The following is a 21,366-nucleotide window of genomic DNA, read 5'->3' on the forward strand; positions in this document are numbered from 1 at the left end:
CCCTGCAGTAACTGTTAATGTAACTGCTATTGAAAGAATTGTGTTGCTCAGGGATAGAGCACATGTTGCCTGCATTAGAACTCACTTAAAAGCCAAGTGCTCAGATGTCAAAACCAGTACAAACCTCGAGAACCTGACACTCAGATATCAATTCATTGCCATTACAACAGAAAAGAAATGCTTCAAGCAGAGTCAAAGAGAGTTCTGTTTAGTCCCACAAGAGAAAACATTATGTAGAAAAGATTAATAAATAGTCAGTACTTTTTATTGTGATATTTTACTGAGTATAAATGAAAAGGAATGAGAATTCTGATGTATTTTTGAAAATAGGATGAGATCTGGAATAAAGATAGATTTGTTTTAGCAGTTTCAAGGGTGAATTAGACTCACAAATTTAGCTAAAGTAATCAATTTACCAAGTAACAATTTTTTAAGTTTCATACAAGGAAGACTTATAAAGAACATCTACTTTACAAGTTTTAAAATTTATTAAACATGAAAAATTTTTTAATATCAAACAAAAAGCTTTATTTTCAGTTATTATTGGTTTAGAAAACACTCAAGGATAAAAAATAAGTATAAATTCAATAGTATTGTTGAATTAAATATGTGTGTTAAAGATATTTTCGCTATTTGGTATATACATCCAACACCTGGAGGTACATACATACTCGCCAACCATTTTAAACTGCACTATTGCTTTTCTTTTTCATCTCTGTTTGAACCTATGATGTGGAAGGAGAAGAATCTGACACCCAGAAAATAAGTGAAATAAGTAAATAAGAACACAGATATTCTCATTGGCAAAGCCAGAGCTCAATATCAGCTCTCCTGATTTCTAAGGCTGTGATTCCTGAAGCCTAGTGCTTCTCCTCCTGCTAAGGATCATCGCTGTATGACCAGAAAGGTATGCATAAACCTTAGCCTGGCTGACATTTCAAAACAAGGAAGATGTTATTGCTAAAATCAGGATCAAGTTAATCTGACCTTTTACTTTCTAGTCTAGGTAATGGAGTCCTTCCCACAATGATTGGAAATGGGTACACAAAGAACAATAGAGCAGAGGAAAATGCTTCTGGTCCTCTCATGTCTGTTATCCTTTATCATCTCTGCTCTGGCTCGTTTACTTCCACTCAGTAGCAATCCCTGAGGACAGTAGCTAGAGATTCTTTCTAAAGGTCTTTCTGCAATGTTGTTACACCATCATGTCCTTCGCAGCCAGTGGTAAGTTTCTTAAATGAGGTCTGCAATTTTTGAGAGCTGGTATTCCAACCTCAGTAAGAAAAAACATCAGACTAGAAAGTAAGTGATACAATGTTTTATTCAGTTTTCTAAGGATGGAGGGATTGTACAAAGAACAAAGATTGAAGCAAACGACTATAGGTGTGGCTAAACTAATAAAAGCTACAAATGACAGGTGTTCACGTATATAGAGGGTGCATCCCAGGGAAGAATGTAATTTCAGTAAGGTTGAAATAAGTATGGGGTTGGGGATGATTAAAATAAAACATTGTATTTCAACTAGAGAGAAAAGAGAGACTCTACCTGTAAAGAGTAGAATAAATAAGCAAATGAAATTGTAAAAAGGGAGAAGGTGGGATGGAGAAGATAAAATGGGCAAACTTATTTATTGTAAGTTAATTATTTGGGGGAGGGTAGGGGTGCAATATGAGAGGTTTGCTGGGATCTAGAACAGAAAGAGCAGATAAAGGTAGTTAAAGAGAGAGAATGTAACTGACCATCTCCCCACATTCCTTAAATATTAACCTAGCAAATGTCCCAGGCTCTCCTTTGCCTAATGGAGGAATATTGCATTCTAAATTCAGCAACAAAGTTCTTGAGTCCCTAAAACTTTATATGAGTATTTTCTTGTGGGCTATTCTCAAAGAAAATACAGAAGCCCTCTGATTGCAAAAAAAAGAAATTCTACATCGTATGATTTTTAATCGAATTTGAAAATATTAGTTACTTAAAGCCATCAATTTCACTATGATAAAAGAGACTTTGTCTGTTTTCTTTACCTCTTCTTCCATTATTTATAACAAGGTTGAAGGATACAGAGTTAATATAAAAATGGCAATTGGTTTCATTTTTTTTATTTATTAATAGATATATTTTTTACATACTAAGATGTTGTTGTGGAGCAGTTGGATGGGAGGGGAAGACAGGAAGGAAGAGGGAAATAGAGGGGAAGGAGGGGGAAAGAGGGGGGACATGATTGAGGCACCTGGGGAGACCAGGGGACTTCCAGCTGTGGCTCATTTGCTGCTGGGCTGGATGCAGATGTCAGGGGGATGCTATTAAAGCGTTCAGAACCCCACCACCCCGGCTTAAGAGCCCAGGGTGTTTCAGGTGGCAGCTCAGTGGTCATCTCTGGACTTAGTGCAGATGTTGTGGGAGCATGGCTGAAGCCCTCGGCGCACCCCCCATGGTCCTCACTGGGTGGACGTGGGAGAGAGATGCTGAGGCCCTTTTCATTTGATGAACTTAAATAAAGTTTACTAAAAATATAAACTGTTCATTAGTATTAGAGTTTTAAATATGTGCTTATGAACAATTACAGCATTAAAACTCAACAAAAAAATAATAAAAAGAAAGGAAAAATGAATATATAAAGCTTTCTTTTATTATCCATAAGGGTAATTTTACTGGCTGGTACAAATCCTTTCTTCTGACTCCCCTTTATCCACCAAAAACCAATTTGCTTGTTAAGTCAGCTGACGATTTGCAGAAATGTCACTTACCATGCATCTTTCTGCAATGATGTTACGTTATGAGGTCTTTTGCACCCAGTGGTAAGCTTTAGAAATGAGGTCTGTGATTTTGTACTGAGAGTTCTATTCCAACCTCAGTAAGAAAAAGCATTAGACTAGAAAGAAGGTGACACACTACTTTATTTAGATTTCTGACCTAGGACAGCTGAATTAATTTATGGACAAAGGTTGAAACAAACCATAATAGATGCTAATGTTTTAAACAAAGCACAACAGGTGCTAAATGAAAATGAAAAAATGATAGTTATCCACTAATATTTAGAGGCTGAACAGCCCAGAGGAAGAGTGTAATTTTAGCCATGTTAAAATAAGTATGAGAGAGAAGAAAAGGATTAAGAAAATAAAGTAGTATAATCTAACTTGATGGAAATGTCACTGTTAATTAGCTTACAAGCAAGAAAGGATTACTAAATATGCAGATATATATGCACACTCACATATATGTAGGTGTATAGATGGATATATACGTGTATGCATATGTATACATATTATTTTTAAATGTAATTTAAGTAAGATACTCTTAGACGTTGAAATGGAACCTCAAATGACAATACTTAGAGAGAAGCTAATGGAGAATGGTATTTCCCGGTATGTAAATGACTTCTGAAATTAGAAGGTGCTTCTGGGATTGCTGGCTATTCATGGCTTTTTGATTTATTACACATTAAGAAACAGAATTTTAATATAGTTGGTTTGAAAAATACAGAAAGGTTTTTAATTTACCCAGAGATAAAGAGGTGGTTATTTGCAATTGGCAAAATCAAGAACCCAAATGAGGAGTTTTTTTAAAGTGCTGGCAGTAAAAACCTGTAGAACAATACATAAAATAATACACTAATACATAAATTAACTGATTCCTGTGTTTATTGCCTGATCTCCTCCACTCTGTTTTCAGATATTTTACAATATCTTTTTATAAGCTTTTGTTCTCACCAATCTCAATTTTTCTTTGAGCTTTAGGCTGTATGTATCTCTAATAAAAAAATGCCTAGAGTTTCTTACAACTCCTATCATTTCTTCCTATCATTTCAATCATTTTACTTATATTTTTGTTGAAATCTAACCTTTAGTATTTGCTTGTTAAAGCATAGTGATGATGTTAAATTCCCTTAGACTTTATATAAATACAAATAACTTTATTTTGCTCATATATTTAAATGCTATTTTATTTTACATAAAAATCAAATTTGAGATATATTTCTCCCAGAGCAATTAAGATGTTTGTTTATTGTCTTCTATTACATATTTTTTACTGAAGAACATTTTGATTTCTTTTTGCCTAAGAATCATTTCTTTATAGACAACCTACTTTCTCTCTGACAGATTTTCATATTTTTTCTTTACTCTTAAATGTTCTGCAGTTTCAGTGTATCATCATTCTCATTCTACTATGAGTTCAATTTTAAAGGTACATGAATTCAAACCTCAGCGACTCTATCTTCAACATTGTTTGTCTTCCTCCCAATGATCATTTTTTGGGACTTCATATAGACATATAATTAGGTCCCAGACTGATCCTCCAGGTCTCCTCACTGCTATTTGCTTCTGATTCTTTTACAGAGCTTTAATTTATATTATTTTCAAATTGACTATGCCTCTCCTCAAATGGATTGTCTTAGAGCTTATAACTTACAGAAAGTTGTTTTTTTTTTTTCAATTAACAAAAGTCCATAGTTTACATTAGGTTCACTCTTTATGTTGTACATGTTATGGGTTTTGATAAATGTATAGTAACATGTATCTATCATTACAGGATTACACAGAATAGTAGTTTTACTGTCCTGAAAATCCCCTGTTCTCTGCCTAATCATCCCTCTCTCCCACCACTCTGGCAACCACTAATCTTTCTATTCTGTCCATAGTTTTACCTTTTCCAGAATGTCATATAATTGGAGCCAATAGTATGTAGCCTATTCAGATTGGCTTTTTTAAAAAAGCAATGTGTATTTAAAATTTCTCCATGTCTTTTCATTGAATGATATCTCATTTCTTTTTATTATAGGTTAACATTTCATTGTATGGATGTACCAAAGTTTACTTATTAATTAATTCTTCTTTTGAATAACATCTTGGCTGCTTCCAAACTTGGGCAATTCTGAATAAAGCTAAGTTTTCAATATATCTGGATAAATAACAAGGAGCACAATTGCTGGTTTGTATGGTAAGAGTATGTTTAATTTTATAAGAAACTATAGAACTATCTTCCAAAGTGACATTTCCATTTTGCATTTCCACCAGCAGGAATGAGAGTTCTTGTTGCTCCAGATCCTTGCCAACATTTGCTGTTGTCAGTGTTTTTGCAGTTTAGCCATTCAAATATATATATATATAACTGCAGTACTCTTTAATTTGCAATTCATTAATAACATGTGATGTTCAGCATCTCTTCATTTGCTTATTTGTCATCTCTATGTCTTCTTTGGTGAGGTGTCTGTTCAGACTTTTGTCCCATGTTTCAATTGAATTGTTCATTTACTTATTATTGAGTTTTAAGTGGTATTTTTTATATATTTGGGATAATTGTTCATTATCAGAGATGTCTTTTGTGAAGCTTTTCTTCCAATTTGTGGCTTGCTTTTTTTATTCTCTTAACAGTGTCTTTTTCAGAGCAAAGGTTTTAATTTTAATAAAGTACAACTTATGGTCTATTTTCATGCATCCTTCTTTCGGTGTTTTATCTAAAAAGACATTATTAAACCCAAAGTCACCTAGATTTTATAAGTTAGTATTTAGGGGTTTTATAGTTTGCATTTTACATTTAAGTTTATGATCTCTCTTGAGTTATTTTTTGTGAAAGGTATAAGGTCTCTGTCTAGGAAGTACATAAAAGGTCAACAATTAGAACCTGAGCTGCACAAAAAGGCTTCCCCAGGAATCAGCAGCAAAGCAGCAATTTAGCTCAACCACAGGCCTCAACTTCTCCACAGGAAGTTCCCCCATTTTAGAAGTAAGCAAAGGGAAACAAATTAGTTCCAATGTAGACTTGGAGTGGTGGGAACAGTGAATAATCCAACACAGAACTGAAAGAAAAAACAAAATACCCACAGATCAGAGACAATGTTTGATATTAACCAGCAAAGGTCTAACACCACTAAAGAACACCTGTAAAACCTAGAATGACCAGAAGCCCCCTGAGCTCCCAAACCAGGTAGCGAGGATTGCTATGGGCTTCAGCCACACCCTACTTGATGGTCCACAACCAGGCCAGCAACGACAACCAGGCCACCAGTGCAAGTGCCCTGGGCTCCTTTTCTTCCCTCTCATACTTACTTCATCCTGGCTAAAATCATACACTTCCCCTAGGCTGTTCAGCCTTTAAATATTAGTGGGTAACTATCATTTTTTCGTTTTCATTTAGCACCTGTTGTGCTTTGTTTAAAACATTAGCATCTATTATGGTTTGTTTCAACCTTTGTCCATAAATTAATTCAGCTGTCCTAGGTCAGAAATCTATATAAAGTAGTGTGTCACCTTCTTTCTAGCCTAATGCTTTTTCTTACTGAGGTTGGAATAGAACTCTCAGTACAAAATCACACACCTCATTTCTAAAGCTTACCACTGGGTGCAAAAGACCTCATAATGTAACAGCATTGCAGAAAGATGCATAGTAAGTGACATTTCTGCAAATCGTCAACTGACTTAACAAGCAAATTGGTTCTTGGTGGATAAAGGGGAGTCAGAAGAAAGGATTTGTGCTAGCCAGTAAAATTACCCTTATGGATAATAAAAGAAAGCTTTATATATTCATTTTTCCTTTCTTTTTATTATTTTTTGTTGAGTTTTAATGCTGTAATTGTTCATCAAGCACATATTAAAATCTCTAATACTAATGAATAATTTATATTTTTAGTAAACTTTATTTAAGTTCATTAAATGAAAAGCACCTCAGCACTACTCCCCCACATCCACAACCATCCCAGTGTGGACCATGGGGGACGGAGGGCCTCAGCCATGCCCGCACAACATCTGCACTAAGTCCAGAGATGACCACTGAGCCACCACCAGAAACACCCTGGGTTTCTGAGCTGAGATGGTGGGAGTCCAATGGCTTCAGCTACACCCCCTGGCTTCAGCTACATCCCCTTGACATCTGCATCCAGCCCAGCAGCAAATGAGCCAAAGCTGGAAGTCCCCTGTTCTCCGTTTCCAGAATTAGGGTAGTGCCATGGGCCTCAGTCACGTTCCTCTTTCTTCCCCCTCCTCCCACCCTATTTCACTTTGCCTTCCCCTCTTCCCCTCCCCCACAAACGTCCTACAACATTTTAGAATGTAAAAAAAAGTTCTATTAATAAATAAAAAAAGAAACCAATTGCCATTTTTATATTAACTCTGCATCCCTCAACCTTGTTATGAATAATGGAAGAAGAGGCAAGAGAAACAGACTAAATCTCTGTTTTATTATAGTGAAATTGATGGCTTTAGGTAATTAATATTTTCAAAACTTGATTAATAACCATATGATGTAGAATTTCTTTTTTCATAATCAGAGGGTTTGTGTATTTTCTTTGAAAATAGCCCACAGAAAAATACTCATATAACGTTTTAGGGACTCAAGAACTTTGTTGCTGAATTTAGGATGAAATATTCCTCCATTAGGCAAAAGAGAGCCTGGGACATTTGCTAGGTTAATATTTAAGGAATGTGAGGAGATGATTGGTTATATTCTCTTTCATTTGTTACGTTTCTCTGTTCTTTCTGTTCTTGACCCGCACAAATCTCTTACATTGCACCCCCACCCCTCAAAAATAAATAACTTCCAATAAAAGGTATGTTCGTCCATTTTATCTTCTACATCTCACCTTCTCCCTTTTCACAGTATTAGTTGCTATTTATTCTACTATTTAAAGGTAGCAAATAGTACTCTTTTGTCTCATCTCTCTTGTTGGAATACAGTGTTTTATTTTTATCATTTCCCCCTCCCCCAGCCCCATACTTATTTCAACTTTACTGAAATTACATTCTTCCCTGCGATGTTCGGCCTTTATATAGTTCCAGTGGCAGCACTTTATAAGTGTTTGCAAAACAAAACTCCTGGTTCTAAAGTTGTATCAGTAGGAGGATACAGAAGTGATTTGTTTATAGTTCACTGAAGTAGCAGATTTATTATTGAACAGATTTGTGGTCTGGTTTGGGGGCTTTGATCATACACAATTCGCTTTAAATTTGGTTTGAGAGTTTTCCCATAAATTCTGTGAATTGGCATATATCACTTTAATATGATACATCTATGTAATAGCATTCAAGATTATCTTCTCTTACTGGCAATATAATTCCAAACACCAAACCTCCAACTCTGCCAGCACACATGGTAGCAAATATGTAAGCTCAAATAGAATAACCAGTTTTTGAAACTGGTTACTTATGAAGTTTTATTGGTTTACATCCTGTTGACGTACCATAGATCATGTGCTGGTATCCTGAGTGCAGGGCTTATCTAGAATTTGGGTTTCTACTCTTACATTAGGGAAATAATATTAATTATGTTGGCATATCAGCAAATCTATGTATGATTTCAAATACATATAGTATATGCAATTTGATAGAAGTAGAATATAGTAAACTAGTGGATTTAGGATAATATGTCTACAACAGAAAATTACATGAAAATACAGGTGTGATATGTGAATATGCAGATAAAAACAGGTGAGTTTATATGAGGGTACTTCGAAACTTTTGTGGAAAATACTGAACCACTGTTCAAGGAGAAAAACAGAGTTAGACTCCTGCAAGTCTCTGGTCACAACATTTTCATTATTTGGTTAAAAATAAACTTTTTAATGTGTATTTCTGTTGAAATACCCTTTATTTAGTTTATAATGTTGCTGGTTATTTAACACTGGACTCACAGCAAGCAGCACTGTAATTCATATCTGAAGAAAGCTTGTCTAATACATGTATTTTTGGGCAAGATACCTCACAGCCGTTCTGCTCTTGGGAACACTTGGCAGTACTTTAGCACTATGATTGGGGGTCATTTCCAGCAAAACAACAAGAAGCAAAAAAAAAAAAAAAAATTGAAAAATAAAGTACTAAATAGACTAAGGAAAGAACGTCTATTTCTATTTACAGTATGAGAGCTGACACAGAAAGCAGAAAGTTGCCTCAGCTGAGAATGTGAAAATCAGATGATTCAAACTTTTTTGCCTCTCTGTGCATGTCTAGAAGTGACTATGAAAGCACCACGAGTACTGATTTTGTATTAAAAATAAATTTTAGCAAGCTGTCGAATTTGCAAACATGGAATTTGCAAATAATGAGGATCAATTGCATGTGGAACATAAAGAGCCAACATGCTAGCATATATATACTTTTCATTTCTCCCCCTGGCATTGTCTGTGCTTTGTAAATCAACCAACTTTTCATAAATCCATATTGCCTTCCCTGCCTTTGTTAATACCATGTCTGATAAGAAGCCACAGATGTAGACTGACAGGAAGCTTAATGTTATATATAACATAAAAAATTGGAAATAACCTACATGTCCAATAAGAGAGGATGGAGGCAATAGTTTATGTAATATTCTTAAAATTGATATCCTCTGTAGTCATTAAATATGATGAGTGTATCAAATTTTATTGATGTGGAAATATGCTTATGTATTTCACATGATAAATTCAATTCAGCATATAACATAATGTGTCACACTTTAATAGCATGCTAATTTACATAAAATATATTTTTCTATGAATAGGCTTGGAATATTTTCACCAGAATTTCTGTTATTGTCATTGCTGGATAGTGAACTTTGAGATGTTTTCCTTTTAATTACTAAATTTTTGTTGGGTCATTTTGATTTTCTATTTTTCTATAATGATTACATTTTATTTATACATTTAGAAAAATACCTATGAAATAGAAAAAGTTTAAGGGATTAAGATTAATTCAATAATCGTAGTCAGCATTGTGCATATGTAAAATTGTTTGCTTTCCTCCCCTCCCTATTTCTGTTTTCTTTTCTTGTCATTTTCATTCACATTCCTGATCCTTCTAATCACATCAAAGTAGTCAGTCCAAAAAAACAAAGAAGCAAAACTGAATTCACACAAAAGTGTATAAAAACTTGATTTTTATACATGATAAAAACTAAAATTTGAAGCTTTTTGTTACAAACCAAGTACAAAACTAAGAACATTATAAAAATGATTTTATTTGAGCTTTGAAACAACCCTGTAAAATTGGTATTACATCCATTTTTTTATGTATCTGAAACTCTAAACCATAGAGTGTTTACTCATCGAGAGTCTAAGAATACAAAGTTAGCAAGGAGTGGAAGTGAGATTTATATTCAAGGAGTCTTATTTCAGAGCCCATTGAAAAACCTCTGTGCTATTCTGCTGCCTCCCATAAAACTCTATGTTCTTTATTTTATCATCATTGTTGGAAACATTCTATAAAATGAAATAATACGTTATTGAAATGGAAATATATTTTTTTTCCATTCTCAGAAGAAAAGCTATTGGAGTCAGGGGATTTGGATTGGAGAGGGCAGGCAAGCTGAACAGGAAGGGAGGAAGTGAAATTCCCTTGAAAATCTTAAAACAATCTAGCATTTCCCCTTGTTAAAATCTGCTTTCCATCTACAAGTTAGAGAAAAACATCAATTGACTTTTTATATTTTCTCTGATGAACTCATTTGATTAATGATATTAGCTGAGGGGCATCAATTACCAAAAGTAAATTTTGTACTAGCAAATCTCAAGATCCAGTCACAAAGGGATATTTATGGAAGAGCACAAGAGATTTATGTTGTTTATGTAAAGCACTATATGTCTTAGATGATAGTTTGTTTATGTTTTACTTCAGAACAGGGATTCCAAAAATATACATGCTGTGAAGACACCATAACAGAAAGAGGCCCACAATGTGAAAAATGCCAACGTGTTTCAAGAACAACCTAGGATCAGATAAATTGATTTCTAAAAATTTATGAAAGCAGAATATCTAGTCACAACCACCTATCATTGGCTGACATAAAAAAAAAAAAAGGAGGACAACTACGGTAGTGTATATGCCTTCTACGTTTATTTTGCAGAATTTGTGTTGGAGAATTTGCAGATCACATATTTGATCTTCCAGTTAATTCTAAGTGAATCAAGAGTGAGAAATAATGCTGTCCACCAACCCCTTCAACTATGATTTATTTTGTGTTGCTGAGAATACATTAAACAGTGTGAAAAGGTCAGTAGCTACAAAATAAAAAACCCTACTATACCCATGACATATTATTAGAGCAAATTATTATTGTTATCATTTTCTCTAGTGCTTACCATGTGCCAAGCATGTGCAAAATCCCAAATATCTCTGTCAGGTAGCTGGTTTTACAGCACATTTATAGTTTGGGCAACAATGTCTGGGTGACTAAATAAGTGATAAGTTTAATAAAACACTATTAAATAAATCTTAATACACATAGGTACACACATAGCTCCTGAGCTTCTACACCGGGCTTATACCATATCACTGCTGAAATTTAGCTATATTAAAAAAAAAAAAAAAAAACCTACAACAAATTTCTTATATTAAAACCTAAGTTTTAAAGGGTGCCAGCACAACCGGCAGCCTCACCATCATCAGCATTCCCTACCACTGCCACAAACACCAGTGCTGAACGAGTGGTCAATGAGAGCCACTGCCATGGCAACTGCCACTGCCAGGATAGATTGCCGCCACACCAGCAGCCACCAATTCCTCAAAGGTATCCACAGACAACTCACCAGCATAGATCAAAGGAGAGTCACCGGGGGAGCCCAGGGGAAGAGGTGAGAGAACACAGATCCATGACCCACTGGCCAAACCCACAGGGAAATTTACCCTGCCATATGCAGTAGCACAACTGGGGGGGGGGGCGGGTTACATAGGCAGCCCACAGGACTGCCTTCATCTAAGGAGAGATACAGGTGAAACCCACCAAGAGTATAAAATCCCAGCATACTCAAATGGAGTAAGGAAGAATTTTCCTATACACACCAACCCATCCTCCAATCATGGGAAGCAAAGTCGCAGGAGGAACCTCTGTGGGTAGGAAAGAGGAAAGAGAAAACCCACCCAGGGTCACCCATACAACCTGAGGAGCACGAGTGTGCTCCTATCAGGGTCACCTAACAGGGTAACTGACTTGTCTGGGTCAGGGGGAGCTAGCCAACATGCCAATGAGCCCGTCCAAGAACACCCACCACGACACAAGGCTTTGAGGTGCTACCTGCAAGAATTTGAGAGCTTGCCCACATTTTGAAAAACAAAAATAGAGTCACCAACCTCAGCAACGAATTATTTAGTGCCCCAGGAACTAGACCACAGAAGCACTCTCACGTTAGTCCAACTCTGAATTCAGCCAAAGTACCTACACAGAAAATACACTGCTGTATCTACCTGGAACCAATACTAAAACACATCTACGAGAGGAACTCTCTCTCCTCAAAGCCCCCTCCAGAGTACTAGAAAAAGCAACTGCTCTGCCAGAAGACTACAAACCAACATAGAGATAATAGAAATATGAAAAAGGAAGAAAATATGATGACAACAAAGGAATATAATAATTCACAGAACCTATAGTGCAAGAAGTCCTTGAAATGACTGAAAAGGAATTTCAAGCAACAATCTTAGGGAAACTAAACAACAGGACTCAGTTACACAGCACAACAAAATGAGGAAAAGTATCCAGGACCTGAAGGAGGAAAAATAAAAGGAGATTCATGCCATAAAAAGAATGGAGCTGAAGGATTCATTCAATGAAATCAAAAGCACAACTATGATCTTAAACAGCCGGCTATAATAAGCAGAACGAATTTCTTATCTAGATGACAGTCTTTTCTAAATAACCCAGGCAGACAAAAAAAGAAAAAAAGAATTTTAAAATATGAAGAAAATCTAAAAAGGCTGGCAGACAACTTGAAATGGACAAATATCCAAAACATAGGTATTCTAGAAGGAATAGAAAAAGGAAAAGGCATTGAAAACATATTCAATAAAATAACAGCAGAAAGTTTCCCAGGTATAAGGAGAGACACATACCTCAAAATCCGGGATACTGAACAGATTCAATCCAAAAAGTTTCTCTCCTAGACACATTATAATCAAATTGGCAAAGCTCAAAGACAATGAGAGAATCTTAAAAGCAGCAAGAGAAAAGCATCAAATTACCAAGAAGGGAGCATCAATCAGACTAACAGCAGACTTTTTGATCAGAAACCCTAAAGGCCAGAAGAGAATGGGATAATGTATTCAAAATACTGAAAGAAAAAAAATACCCCCCAAAAAACACTATACAGTTAGGCTATCCTTTAGAAATGAGGGCAAAATAGTATATTTCCCAGACAAAAACTGCAGGAGTTGGCCAGTACATGTCCAGCACTACAAGAAATCTTCAAGGGAGTACTACATCTGGTATCCAGAAAACAATAATCACTACAATGAATACACAAGGAAATCAAAACAAAAGAAAAGGAAAAACACACACAGAACAAAAATGCAAACAATAAAGAGAAAGGAAAGGAACCACCTCAAAAAACCAACAAACATGGAAGACAAACAATGAAACAGAAAGAAAAAAACAAAAGGTATTTAAAACATCCAAAGAAAAATCAAAAAAATGACAGGAATAAGAAACACCTTTCAATGATAACTCAACGTAAATCAGTTAAATTCTCCATTCAAAAAACACTCAGTGATTGATCGGTTAAAGAGATAGACCAAACTCTATGTTGTCTTCAGGAGACTCACTTCACCTGTAAAGCCACACACAGACTTGGATGGAAAGGATGGAAAGAGACATACCATACAAATGGAAGCCCAAAATGAGCAGGAGTAACTATTTTTATAACAGATAAAACAGACTTAAAATGAGAAAACATAAAAAGAGACAAAGAAGGCCACTATATAATGATAAAGAGATCTATCCAGCAAGAAGAAATAACAATCACAAATATATATGCACCCAACATTGGAGCACGCACATATATAAAGCAAACACAGACTTAAAGACAGAGATATGCCCAAATACAATAATAGCTGGGGACCTGAGCACACCTCTCTCAGCGTTGGACAGTTCACCTAGGCAAAAAATCAACAGAGAAACACAAGATTTAAACAACAGTGCCAATCAGATTAAGCAGACTACTACAGAATATTTCATCCAACAGCCACAGAATATACATTCTTCTCATCACCACATGGAATATTCTCTAGAAGAGAATACATATTAGGTCACAAATCAGGTTCAACAAATTTAAAAAAATGAAATTATCTCACATATTTTTTTTTTTCAGAAAACAAGAGATTAAAACTAACAAACAATAACAAAAGAAACTCTGGAAACTATTCAAATATGTGAAAATTAAACAACATTCTCCTGAATGAAATATGGGTCTGGTAGGAGACTAAACAAGAAATAAAAAAATGTCTTGGAACTAATGAAAATAAAGATACATCATACCAAAACATGTGGGATACTGCTAAAGCAACACTAAGAGGGAAATTTCTCACAATCTATGCTTACCTCAAAAGAATAGAAGGATTGCAAATAAACAACCTGATACAACACCTCAAAAAACTAGAAAAATAAGAACAAACTATACCCAAAGTTGGTAGATGGAAAGAAATAATTAAGATCAGAGTAGAATCAAATGAAGCAGAAACACAAAAAACAAATAAAAGATCAATAAGACAAAAAGTTGGATTTTGAGAAGATAAACAAAACAGACAAAACAGTTGCTAGGCTAACTAAAAACAGAAGAGTGTAGACACAAATAACAAAAATTAGAAATGAAAAAGGAGATATTACAACTGACACCACAGAAATACAAAGAATCATTATATGCTATTATAAGCAACTTTGCACTAACAAATTTGAAAATCTGGAGGAAGCTGACAAATTTCTGGACACATACAAAGTAACATGAACCAAGTAGACATAGAAATCATGAGAAGACTGGTAACAACCAAGGAGACTGAAGCATTAATAAGTAAACGCCAACAAAAAGGAGCCCACAACCTGATGGGTTTACTACTGAATTCTTCCAACTTTTGAACAGGAATTAATACCAATTCTCTTCAAGTTATTTCAAAAAATTGAAACAAAGACCATTCTCTAAAACTCATTCTAGGAGTCAAACATCACCCTGATATCATAACCAGACAAAGAAACAACAACAAAAAATAAAAATAAAAATATTGGCCAATATATTTGATGAATATAGATGAGAACATCTTCAATAAAATATTAGCTAATAGAATACAGCAACACATCTAAAATATTATACACCGTGGTCAAGTGGGATTCATCCCAGGGATGCAAGGATGGTTCAACATACACAAATCTATAAATGTGATATGCCACATCAACAAAACTAAGGACAAAAACACGTGATTATCTCAATAAATGCCGAAAAATCAATTGACAAAATGTAACATCCTTCTATGATAAAGAAATTAGGTATAGGAAGAAAGTATCTCAATACAATTAAAGCCATATATGACAAACCCACTGCCTATATCATCCTGAATGGGGAAAGGTTGAAAACATTTCCCTTAAAAATAGGGATGTGCCAAGGATGCTTGCTTTCGCCACTCTTATTTATCCTAGTATTGGAAGTACTATACAGAGCAATCAGGAAAGAGAAAGAAATAAAGGGCATCCAGATTGGAAAAGATAAAGTCAAATTATCTCTGTTTTCAAATGACATGATACTATATGTAGAAAAATCTAAGATTCTACAAATAAATAAATAAACCTCTTAGAGCTGATAAACAATTGCAGCAAAGTTGCAGGATGTAAAATTAACATGAAAAAATCATTATCATTTTTATACTCCAACAATGAACTAGCAGAAAAAATAATGAAAACTAGCTCATTTTGAATAGTTGCTCAAAAAATAAAATACCTAAGAATAAAGTTAACAAAGAATGTGAAAGAACTCTGCAATGAGAACTATATGTCACTGTTGAAAGAAATTAAAGAGGGCAAAAAAGTAGGAAAGACATTTCACAGCCATGGATTAGAAGAATTAACATTGTGGAAGTATTCATATTACTCAAAGCTAAGTACAGATTCATTGCAATCCCCATCATAATATCAATGACATTTATCACAGAAATTAAAGAGAAATACTAATATTCATATGGAACAACAAAAGACCACAAATAGCCAAAGAAATCCTGAGCAAAAACTTTTTAAAAAGCCAGAGACATAACTACCCAACTTCAAATTATACTACAAAGCTATTGTAGCCAAAACAGCATGGCAATGACATAAGATGAGACACATAGACCAATAGAATACAATAGAGGACCTCAAAATAAACCCATATACCTACAGCTAACTGATATTTGACAAAGGCAACAAGAATATACATTGGGGAAAGACTGATTCTTTAATAAATGCTGCTGGGAAAACTGGACATCCATATGTAGAATGAAACTGGACCCATACCCTTACCTCTCACCATATGCCAAAATCAACTCAAAATGGATTAAAAACTTAAATATGTCCTGAATCTATAAATCTCCCAAAAGAAGAAACACTTGAGGAAGTAGGAATGGGCAAAAACTTTATGAATATGATCCCAAAAGCACAGTCAACAAAAGGGAAAAATAAACAAAATGAGATTATATCAAACTAAAAAGTTTCTGCACAGCAAAAGAAACCCCTAACAGAGCAAAAGTACAGCCTACAGAGTGGGAGAAAATATCTTCAAACTATCCATCCAAAAAAGGATTAATATCCAGAATATACAAGGAATTCAAACAACTTAACAGAAAGAAAACAAGTGCCCTGATTAAAAAATGGGCAAAGGAGATTAATAGGCACTTCTCAAAGGAAGATATACAGATAGCTAATAGATACATGAAAAAATGCTCAACATAACTCAGAATCCAAGAAATGCAAATCAAAACTACACTGAGATATCACCTTACTCCAGTTAGACTGACTATTATCAAAAAGACAGAGAATAAAAAATGCTGACAAGGATGCAGACAAAGGAGAACCCTCCTACACTGTTGGTGGGACTGTAAAATGGTGCAGACAGCTACAGATAGAACTGCCATATGAACCAGCAATCCCACAGCTGGGTTTATATCCAAAGGAATGAACATCATGTCAAAGGGACACCTGTACTCCCATGTTTATTGCAGCTCTATTTACAGTAGCCATGAGTTGGAACCAAAGTAAATGTTAATTGTTGGATAACCAGGTACAGAAAATATGATATATTTATACAATGGAATACTACTCTGCTATAAAAAAGAATGAAATACCATTATTCCCAGCAACATGGATGAATTTAGAGAATTTCTGTGGTACAGAAAGAGAAATACCACATATCCTCCCTTATATGTTAGGGTTAAGTATATATTCTTGGTGCCCTTGTCAAAGATCAGTTGGCTGTAAGTTTTAGGGGTTATTTCTTGATTCTCTATTCTGTTCTACCAGTCCAAGTCTCTGTTTATATGCCAGTACTATTCTGTTTTGCATACTATAGCTTTGTAGTATAATTTGAAGTCAGGTAGTGTTATGCCTCTGGTTTTTGTTGTTGTACATGAATGTTAGGATTGTTTTTTCTACTTCTGTGAAGCATTTCATTGGTATTTTGAGGTGTATTGAATTGATCTGTAGATAAGTTTGGGTAATGTGGACATGTTCACAATGTTAATTCTTCTAATCCAAGAATGTGGAATTTCTTTCCATGTTTTTGTATCCTCTTTAATTTCTTTAAACAGCGATTTGTAGTTCTCCTTTTAGAGATTTTTCACCTCCTTGGTTAAATTTATCTTAGGTTTTCTTTTGTTGTTGTTGTTGTTGTTGTTGTGTGTGTGTGTGTGTGTGTGTGTGTGTGTGACTTTTTAAAAATGAGTTCTATACAGGATTGAGTCTTTTGCAGAGAGGGACAGTTTGATTTCATCTTTTCCTATCCAGATGCCTGTTATTTCTTTCTATTTTCTGATTGCTCTGGCTAGTACTTCCAATACTATGTTAAATAGGAGTGGTGAGAGTGGGCATCCTTGTCTTGTTCCCACTCTTAGTGGTACAGCTTTCAACTTTTCCCCATTCAGAATGATACTGGTTGTGTGTTTGTCATATATGGCTTTTATTCTGTTGATATACTTTCCTTTTACACCTAATTTGCTGAGAACTTTATCATGAAGAGTTGCTGAATTTTGTCAAATACTCTTCCAGCATCTATTCAGATAATCATATGGTTTTTGTCCTTGGTTTTGTTGATGTGGTGTATCACATTTATTGATTTGTGTATGTTGAAACATCCTTGCATCTCTGGGATGAATCCCACTTGATCATGGTGATAGTTTTTTTTTATGTGCTGCTTCATTCTGATTGCTAGTATTTTATTGAAGGGTTTTCCATTTATGTTCATCAAAAACAGTGGAGTCTAGTTTGCCTTATTTATTGGATCTTTATCTGGTTTTGGTATCAGCACATGCTAGTCTCTTAGAGGAAGTTTGGGAGACTAGCCTCTGTTTCAGTTTTCTGGAATAGTTTGAAGAGAACTCATATTAATTCCTCTTTTAAGGTTAGGTAGAATTCAGGAGTAAAGCCATCTGTTCCTGCAGTTTTCTTTGTTGGGAGACTGCTGATTAATGCTTTAATCTCATTGTTTGTTATTGGTCTGTTCAAGTTCTCTGTTTTCCTTTTGGCTCAGTCTTGATAGTTTGTATGTATCCAGAAATTTATTAATTTCCTCCAAGTTCACAGATTTGTTTGTATACAGTTATTTATAATAGTCTCTAATGATTCTTTCTATTTCTGTGGTATCAGTTGTAATGTCTCCTTTTTCATTTCTAAGTTTTGCTATTCAGGTCTTCTCTGATTTTATTTATTTATTTATTTATTTATTTATTTATTTATTTATTTATTACTTTGCTTAGCTAATGGTTTGTTTATTTTGTTTATCTTCTCAAGAAAAATAACTTTTTTCTCATTGATCTTTTGCATTGTTTTTTTCAGGGTCTATTTCACTCAGTTCTGCTCTTATCTTATTTCTTTCCATCTACTAATTTTGGTATTGGATGGTTGTTATTTTTCCTATTCTTTGTGGTGTAGCATTAGGTTGTTTATTTGAAATATTTCTATTATTTTTATGTAAGTGTTCATTGCAATATACCTCCCTTTTACTACTGCTTTTACAGCATCCCACAGGTTTTTGTATAATATGTGTTTATTTTCATTCGTTTTGTGAAATTTTTGATTTCCTGTTTAATTTCCTCTAGGACCTATATGTCATTCCTGAGCATGTTGCTTATTTTCCATGTGTTTGTATATTTTCTAGAGCTGTACTTGTTATTGACTTCTATTTTTAATCTGTTGAGGTCTGAAAAGATAGTTGAAATGATTCTAATTTTTAAAAATTTGTTGAGACTTGGTTTGTGACCTAACATATTGTCTATCCTGGAGAATATTTCATGTGCTGATGAGAAGAATGTGTATTCTGTTGTTAATGGATGAAATGTTCTGTAGATATCTGCGAAGTCCAAATAGTCAAAAGTGCGGTTTAAACCCTGTGTTTTTCCATTGGTGTTGCTTAGATGATCTTTCCAAAGTTGAGAGAAGGGTATTCAGGTCTTCAACTATTACCATATTTGGGTCTATCTCTTTTCTTAGGTCTAATAGTGTTTGGTTTTTATATGGTTAAATAAATATATATATGGTTAAATATATATATGTATATGTATATGTATATGTATATATGTATACATGGGTTCTCCACTGTTGGATTTGTATATGTTTATGATTGTTATGTCTTCTTGATGGATAGATTCCTGTAGTGGATTGAATTATGTCCCTTCAAAACCCATTGAAGCTCGAATTGTGTTCCCCAATTTTTACATATTATAAACTTGGTCCACACTCTGACTTTTAAGAGGATGGAAAATTCTATTTTGTTACTTGAAGAGGTGATAGGTTATAGGAACATACCTTAGTGAATGGATTTAAAAAGGTGGTTAGGGGCATGGTTCTGTAGGATTTAAAGGAAGACAGAAGAGAGTCTGTCTCTCTCTGCTCTCTATGCTTCCACCGTCTTGCCATGTGAGACTCCTAGGTCACTGTCACCACCACCAGATGTATTCCTTGAACTTTAGATTTCCCAGCCTCAGAAACTATAAAGCAATAAATTTTGTTTTCTTTTTAAATTACCAAATTCCAGGTGTTTTGTTATATTCAACAGAAACAGACTCATGCAATCTCTTTATCTTTATATAGGGCCATTCTTTACCTCTTTTTTATAGTTTTTTGTTTGTTTGTTCATTTAAAGTCTATTTTATCCAATATAAGAATAGCTACTCCTCTTCCTTTTGATTTCCATTTGTGTGGTATATCTTTTGCTATCCCTTCACTCTTATTCTGTTTGTGTCTTTACAGGTGAAGTGAGTCTCTTGTAGACAGCATATTGCTGGGACTAGCTTTTTAATCCAGTCATGCAGTCACTGTCTTTTGAGTGGAAATTTAATCTGTTTAAATTTAAGGTTGTTATGAAAGATATTGTCTGACTGCTCACATTTTATTGTTTTTCACTTGGATGTTTTAAATCTTTTGTTTATTTCTGTTTTTCCCTTTTATTGATTGTCTTCAGTGTTTGTTGGTTTATGCAGGTGGTCAGATACAGTTTCTTAGTATTTCTCATTTGCATTTTTTCTTCCATTGGTTTTGTTTTTGTGTGTGTGTTCATGGTAGTGATTTTTGGTTTTGGATTCCAGAGGCAGGATTCACTTGAGGATTTCTTGTAATGCTGGTTATGTGGTAATGAACTGTCATAATTTTTGTTTCTCTGGGAATACATTATTTTTCCTTCATTTCTGAAGGATGGCCTTGCTGGATATGGTATTCTTGGCTGGTAGGGGTTTTTTGTTTTGTTTTGTTTTTTCCCTTTCAGTATTTTGAATATACCATCCCATTCTCTTCTTACGTGTAGAATTTCTGTTGAGAAGTCTGCTATTTGTCTGATGGAGACACCCTTAGAGGAGACTTAAATCTTTCTTACTGTTTTTAGAATTTTCTCTTTGCCTTTGATTTTTACCTGTTTGACTATAATGTTCCTCAGAGAGAACCTTTTTGGATTGAATGTGTTTGGGGATCTTTGAGCCTCCTGAATCTGCAGGTCCCTGTCTCTGCCTATATCTGGGAAGTTTTCTTCTACTGTTTTATTGAAAATGTTCTCAATGACTTTTCCTTTCTTCTCCCCTTCAGGAATATCTATGAGTCAAATGTTTGTGCATTTCAAGTTGTTATCTTAGATTTTCTTCTTTTTTTTTAGAGTATTTCTCTTAGATTTTCTTCATTTTTTAAATTATTTTTCCTTCTTTTTTTATTATTGTCTGCCTGAGTTATTTGAAAAAGATCATCTTCAAGATCAGAAATTCTTTCTTCTGCTTGCTCTTGCCTGCTGCGTAAGCTCTCAGTTGTGTTTTTTACTTTATTAAATGAGTCCTTCAGTTCCATGGGTTCTACTACATTATTTTTAAAGTATTATTCTCTTTGTAAATTTCTTCCTTCATATCCTGGATGGTTTTGCTCAGTTCATTGTGTCATCTAACTTCATCTTCTTGTATCTCATTAAGTTTCCTTAAGATTTTTACTCAAATT

Source organism: Cynocephalus volans, chromosome 8 (genome assembly GCF_027409185.1).
Source record: "Cynocephalus volans isolate mCynVol1 chromosome 8, mCynVol1.pri, whole genome shotgun sequence".
Classification (NCBI taxonomy): Eukaryota; Metazoa; Chordata; class Mammalia; order Dermoptera; family Cynocephalidae; genus Cynocephalus; species Cynocephalus volans.